This window comes from Myotis davidii, unplaced genomic scaffold, assembly GCF_000327345.1.
Source record: "Myotis davidii unplaced genomic scaffold, ASM32734v1 scaffold248, whole genome shotgun sequence".
NCBI classification, from domain to species: Eukaryota; Metazoa; Chordata; class Mammalia; order Chiroptera; family Vespertilionidae; genus Myotis; species Myotis davidii.
Window position 1 is genome coordinate 1013942 of NW_006299220.1, and position 7313 is coordinate 1021254.

Consider the following 7313-nt stretch of genomic DNA (forward strand, 5'->3'; position numbering starts at 1 on the left):
ATCATTACTTGCAATTATTTCTAAGTTCTTGGAGCCCAATATGCTGAGGAAAAAAGTGTCATACATTTATTTCTCCTTTAAATTATCTGAGCTAATTAGAAAGGCTTTATAAAAAATTAACCGATTATTGCCCTGGCCAGTGTGGCTCAGTACCTTGGAGCATTGTCCCATACACCAAAAGGTTGCGGGCTCATACCAAAGTTGCAAAACTGGTCCTTGGTTGGTTTGTGTGTGGGTGGCAACCAGTCGATGTTTCTCTCTCACACTGATGTTTCTCTTCATCTCTGTCTAAAATAAAAAAACATACTTTAAAAAAGGAGATGATAAAAGAAAATGACCTAGAAATTCTGTAATTTCTTTTGGCTCTTATTAAATATGGAAAAGTACTGTAGTGAATGCTTTATTTTAACCAATTCCAAAATGCTAGGAAAGTATGAGATTAGTTCACTGTACATTCACTAACATTCTGGTAGGCTTTCTAGTGACTTCTTGTAAAAGAGGGTAAAGAAGAAGGGCAGGTTGTTACAGTGCTACTTTATTCGAATACATTTTATTTTTTATTTGTTTCAAGTCTCCAGTTCTTTTATTTATTCACTGTAATTCCAAGATTTTAGTAGTAGTGATAAAATCCAAGGCCATCTTATTTTTGAAGTGTGATATCAGTGAGCACTTACCATTCCTTAACGATCAAGTCTGTTTACAACTTCTCGAACAGTAGCAATGAAGTTTTCATTGTCTTGGGGATTAGCTAAAATAATACTGTGCAGTCTGTTCATATATGAGTCATTGGTGTCCAGTGTAGGTGTCTCTCCACTTCCAGATAAGGGCATGCTGGCAAAGCTGCTGGTTAACACCTGCTGCAGGATCTCCAGGTGCTGTTGTAAGACAGTGTTGGCAGCTTCGCTCCTGGATCACATTCACTTCCAGCTTCTCCACTGCTGTGCGCACGCTCTCCAAGTGCTTCTGCAGGGCTCCATTCCTTCTTCAAGCTCCATGTTGCATTTGTGAAGCTTTGCTGTGGCTCAGGAATTCCTCTGTAAATAGAGGGATGTCAAAAACTGACCGTTTCTTCTGTTTGTTTTTCATGATCATGAGTGGCCTGTCTGGCTGCATTTTGCCTTTGAGATTTGCCTTTCTGGTCCTGGTTTTCCTACTGAAAACCTTGTAGGCCTCAGTCTTCTGATACTGCTCCAGTTCCCTTCATATAATGCTCCTTATCTCTATTGGCTTCATCAAAGTAGCGCTGTTTTTCTTAACATTCATTGCCTAACATTCTTGTGATTTCTGGAAATGGGACTTCTGGTCTCTTTGATCAAAGCTGTTCTCGACGCTTATTCATGACCGGAACATACCCTGTAAGGGGGGATTTGGGTGTATTGCTGTCTCAAAGAGGTGTCTTCCTCTTTCTTCCTTTGGACCACCCTCCTCGTTTACATCTTTGCTCTGTTCACTGCCTTCTGCAGTGTCTGAAGGCTCATTCTGAAGCAATTGACCTTGGGAGAGATCCTCCACAAATTCTGGATTGTTGGTAGATGATGTGGCTCCACTACCATATGGAATCTCTGGGTGGGTTAGCCGTGTTGTAGCCAGATCACTACTCTCCTTGGAGCCATCCTCCTCTGCATAAAGGGGAGGCAGGGTGAAACTGGTGATCCAAGTTTCCATCTCTCTGCCCATAGGGTTAGTCAGGGGCCTGGAGCTAAAGAAAGTCCCCTGCACAGAGGACAGTTCTCTGAGCCTCTCTGAATCGCATTCACTCTTCTCCGGCGTCTCACAGCTTGAGAAAAATTCCTCCGCAGCACTTTATTATTATGTCCTTTCTTTCCGTTTACCTTATCGTCATAAACACCTCATCATAGGCAACGTCTATTAACACAATAACACAAAGTTGTTTCGGTGAGGAGAAAAATGAAATATCGAGATACATTTTAATGTCATCACAGAATACACGAATTCTACACTCCCAAAAAGGAAATGATTTTTTTTTTTAAACAAAATATTGCCAGGTCCGGTGTGGCTCAGTGGTTGAGCGTGGACCCATGAACTAAGAGGTCACAGTTGGATTCCTGGTTAGGGCACATGCCCTAGTTGCCCGGTCGATCCCCAGTGGGGGTCAGGCAAGAGGCAGCCGAGCAATGATGATGTTTCTATCTCTCCCTTCCTCTTTCTGAAATAAGTAAAAACATATTTTTTTTAAAATAAACTATTTCTGCCAAAACCGGTTTGGCTCAGTGGATAGAGCGTCGGCTTGCAGACTGAAGGGTCCCAGGTTCGATTCTGGTCAAGGGCATGTACCTGGGTTGCGGGCACATCCCTAGTAGGGGATGTGCAGGAGGCAGCTGATTGAGGTTTCTCTCTCATCGATGTTTCTATCTCTCTATCTCTCTCCCTTCCTCTCTGTAAAAAATCATTAAAATATATTTTAAAAAATAAAATATTTCTGATACCTGGATATTTCCAGTAACTCCAATAATTTTTATAAATGTATTAAAGCAATTTTAATTTTTTTAAAGGCATGTACTTTTACAGTTTTTAAAATTTAATTTTAAATCTTTTTTGTAAAGACTTTTAAACCAATAAAATTAAATGTGTATATTTTATTACAGTGCTTTGTGCAGGAGAGTATAAAATCAAGCAATGACAGTATCAAATCTTAAACACTTTGGGAATTATTAATATAACTATAGTGATAAAGTACTGGGAAATTAAGATGTTATAGACAATTAGTGCAAAGAGAATTAAAACTGATAAAGCCCTTCTTCCTATCAGTCTTTTTAGGTTAGTTAGTTTGTCATCTTTTACTGGTGCTCTTGAAGTTTACAAATATTGATGAAACATTGTTAAGAACCCTTTACTGAGAACCAAAAAGTAATTTCATTAGCTTCAAAATAATTGGTATTTAAGAAATGAAGCTAGCTTTTAAAATTCATTTCAAAGACCTAATGAAGTAGCCCTTTTGGAAAAACATGAAAGAGCAGTCATTAAGTAAAAAAATGACATTCGATACTTCCAACAATCTGACCGTAACTTTTTTTTTGGTCAGCTTTCTAAGGAGAGCCTATCTAAGTTCTGTGCTTTAATCTGACCAATCTTTTTGCTGTATCAAATAGATTTTATGCTTTTTTGCCTTTGGACTTTGTGTTCTTGGTCCAAATTGCAGATCCCCCAAGCCCCATAACCTTGCTCTCTTTCTAAGTTCTATCAATCTTTCAAGATCATTGAGCATCCTTTTAACCAGTGTTTTGAACACTGCATCTGGTAGATTGCTTGTCTCCTTTTTGTTTAGCTCCTTTTTTGAAATTCTGTTTTTTTGTTTTGATTTGTTTTCATTTGGGACTCCCTGTGTTCGTTTATACGTACTAGGTAGAGCTACTTGCTACTTGTCGCAGTCTTGGTAGAGTGGCCTTAATGTGTTGGGTGTCCTGTGGGGCCCAGTGGAGCTTTCTCCCTGTCACCTAAGCAGGTGCTCTAGGTGTGCCCCCGTGTTGCTTGTGCCTGCCCCCTCTTGTTGTAGTTGAGTCTTTTTAAAAAAATATATTTTATTATTAATTTGTTTTACAGAGAAGAAGGGAGAGGGATAGAGAGTTAGAAACATCGATCAGCTGCCTCCTGCACACCTCCTACTGGGGATGTGCGGGCTACCAAGGTACATGCCCTTGACTGGAATCGAACCTGGGACCCTTCAGTCCGCAGGCTGATGCTCTATCCACTGAGCCAAACTGATTAGGGCTGTAGTAGAGTCTTGAACGCTGTTAGCACGTCAATGTGAGGTATTGATTCTCAGGCTGATTGGTTCTGAGGACTGGCCGTGACTACAGTGGAGGGACTGTTGTGCAGGGACTGATCCTATGGAGCAGGCGTCACTTTAGCAGGGCTCTGACGCCTGCCACATCTGCCCTTTAAATATGTTGTTTGTGGACGTGGTTGGATGTGGTGATCTGGTGAGGTCCTCCATGTCACTCAGTCACAATCTGGTTTTCACAGCCAAAAGTTATGGGGACTTCTCTTCCTGGCACTGGAGCCCTGAGCTGGGGAGCCTGGGGTGGTGTCAGGATGTCTCATTCCTCAGGGAGGACCTGCAGGACCTGAGGACCTGCAGCTGAGATATCCCTTCTGGTTTTTAACCACCACACCAGCCCATTCTGAGTCTTCGCCCCTTCCTACCAGTCTTAATGTGGTTTCTTCAGTATATCCCTTGTTATAGAGACTTCAGGCTAGACTTCAAACAGTTCTCAATGATGGTTATCCTGCAGTTTAGTTGGAATTTTGATGTGGTCATGGGAGGAGGTAAGTAAAGTGTTTACCTACTCATCATCAAGAGCAGAAGCCTTTTTCCATTTATTTTTAAAAATTTAATTTTTAAGTAGATTATTTTTTAGAACAGTTTCCAGTTCGCTGTAAATTGAGTGGAAGATTTATAGATTCCCCATGTACCTCCTGCCTCCACACATGGTTAGCCCCTTTCCCCCCTTCCCCCTTACCAACACCTCCCACTAGATGGAACATTTGTTTACAATTGATGAACTTACATTGATACATCATCACCCAGAGTTCATAATTTACATTAGGGTTCATACTTGGTGTTGAACATTCTATGGATTTGGGCAAATGTAAAATGACATGAGCCCACCATTTCAGTATTAGGTAGAGTAGTTTGCCCTAAAAATCTCTCTGTTCCCCACCTATTTATTCTCTGCCCACTCACCGCTGGCAACCACTGATATTTTTACTGTCTCCATAGTTTCACCTTTTCCAGAATATATACTTTTTAGACTGGCTTCTTTCACTGATTTAGCAATATGCATTTAGATTTCTTCCATGTCTTTTCATGGCTTGAAAACTTGTTTTTTTCAGTGCTAAACAATATTTCATTGTCTGGATGTACTAAAGTTTATCTATTCACCTACTGAAGGACATCTTGATTGCTTCCAAGTTTTGGCAATTATGAATAAAGCTGTTATAAACATTCATCTGCAGGTTTTTGTGTGGATGTAAGTTTTCAACTCCTTTGATAAGTAACAAGGAGTGTCATTGTTGGATAGTATGATAAGTCTATGTTTATTTTATTTTTTAAAAATATATTTTATTGATTTTTTTTTTTAGAGAGAGGAAGGGAGAGGGATAGAGAGTGAGAAACATCGATGAGAGAGAAACATCGATTAGCTGCCTCCTGCACACTTCCTACTGGGATGTGCCCGCAACCAAGGTACATGCCCTTGACTGGAATCGAACCTGGGACCCTTGAGTCCACAGGCTGAAGCTCTATCCACTGAGCCAAACCAGTTAGGGCTATGTTTATTTTTTAATTTAAATTTTTTTGTTAATCTTCACCTGAGGATATTTTACCTTTGATTTTTCGAGAGAGAGGAAGGGAGGGAAGAAACAGAAAGAGAGAAACATTGATGTGAGAGAGGCATCGATTGGTTGCCTCCTGTATCCACCCTGACCAAGATGGAGCCTGCAACTAAGATATGTGCCCTTGACCGGAATCGAACCTGAGACCCTTCAGTCCGAGGGCCAATGCTCTATCCACTGAGCCAAACCAGCGAGGGTGGTTTATGTTTGTTTTTGTAAGAAAACGCCAAACTGTCTTCCAAAGTGGCTATACCATTTTGCATTCCCACCAGAAATGAATGAGAAATCCTATTCTTATTCCTATGCCAGCATTTGGTATTACCAATGTTCTGGATTTTTGCCATTTTAATAGGTGTGTAGGGATATCTCATTTTAATATTCATCTTCCTGATGACATGACATGGAGAATCATTTTATTTTATTATTTTAAAAATATATTTTTATTGATTTCAGAGAGGAAGGGAGAGGGAGAGAGAGAGAGAGAGAAACACCAATGATAAGAGAGAATCATTGATCAACTGCCTCCTACACACCCCACACAGGGATCAACCCCACAACCTAGGCATATGCCCTGACTAGGAATTGAACTGTGACCTCCTGGCTCATAGGTCTATGCTCAACCACTGAGCCACCGCGGCTGGGCTGGAGAGTCATTTTATATACTTATTTGCCATCTGAATATCTTCTTTGGTGAGATGTCTGTTAAGATATTTGGCCTATGTTTTAATTGACTTGTTTTCTAATTGTTGAGCTCTAAAAGTTCTTTATATACTTTGGATAACAGTTTTTTATTGGATGACTTCTGAATTATTTTCTCCATCTGTGGCTTGTCTTTTCATTCTATTGACAGTGTCTTTCTCAGCAGAAAATTTAATTTTAATGAAGTCCAGCTTATCAGTTCTTCCATGAAGTACGCCTTCGGTATTATATTTAAAAAGTAATTGTCACCCCTGGCTGAGTGGCTCAGTTGGTTGGAGCATCAACCTATACACCAAAAGTTGTGGGTTCAATCCCCGGTCTGTGCCCATAGGGGAGGCACCCGATAGATGTTTTCTCACATGGATGTCTTTCTCTCTCTGTCTCTCTCTCCCTTCCTCTCTCTAAAATTAATAAACATCAACAAACATATCCTTGGGTGAAGATGAAAAAAAAGTCATTGCAGCCCTGGCTGGTGTTCTCAATGGTTAGAGCATTGGCTTGTGCACCAAATGGTCGCAGGTTTGATTCCCAGTTAAGGGCACATATGTACCTGGGTTACAGGTTTGATCCCTAGCACCTGTCGGGACACATGTGGGAGACAGCCAATCAATGTGTCTCGCATAGATGTTTCTCTCTCTCTCTTTCTCCTCCTCCTACTCCCTCCCTCCCTTCTTTACATGCTCTCTAAAAAAAAAAAAAATCAATGGAAAAAATATCCTTGGGTGAAGATTAATACACGAAAAAAGTCATTGCTAAACCCAAGGTCATTTAGATTTTTCCTATGTTCTAGAAGTTTTATAATTTTGCATTTTATTTTTAGGTCTGTAGATCCATTTTGAGTTAATTTCTGTGAAGGGTATAATTTAAAGTCTGTGTCTAGATTTATTTCTTTGCAAGTGGATGTCCAGTTGTTCCAGTGCTATTTAGCCTTTGTTCCTTTGTCAAAGATCAGTTGACTATAATGGTGATTATGGGTCTATTTCTGGATTCCCTATTCCCTTCCATTGATCTATTTGCCTATTCTTTCACCAATACCACACTGTTTTGATTACTGTATTTGAAACACAAAGCACTTGAAATACAATGAATGTACTTGAAATACAATGAATGCACTTGAAATACAAATGAATATATTTTCAATACAGTGAATACTACCTATGTGAAGTTTTAATGATGAAATTTGAATAGAGTCAAGATGGGTAAGTAGCAAATATTAACTGGAATATTTGGAAAGAGCCATTAATCCTTAGTTGGAGACA

At 39.9% G+C, this 7313-nt stretch overlaps 1 protein-coding gene and 1 pseudogene across 1 annotated transcript in view; one reads left to right on the plus strand and one right to left on the minus strand.

Annotated features, from left to right (window-relative positions):
• The window catches only part of DNAJB4 (DnaJ heat shock protein family (Hsp40) member B4), a 71534-nt gene that overhangs the window by 26695 nt on the left and 37526 nt on the right, over positions 1-7313 (plus strand). The gene's annotated exons all lie outside the window — the stretch shown is intronic.
• On the minus strand, positions 463-1959 carry LOC102757189 (annotated as a pseudogene).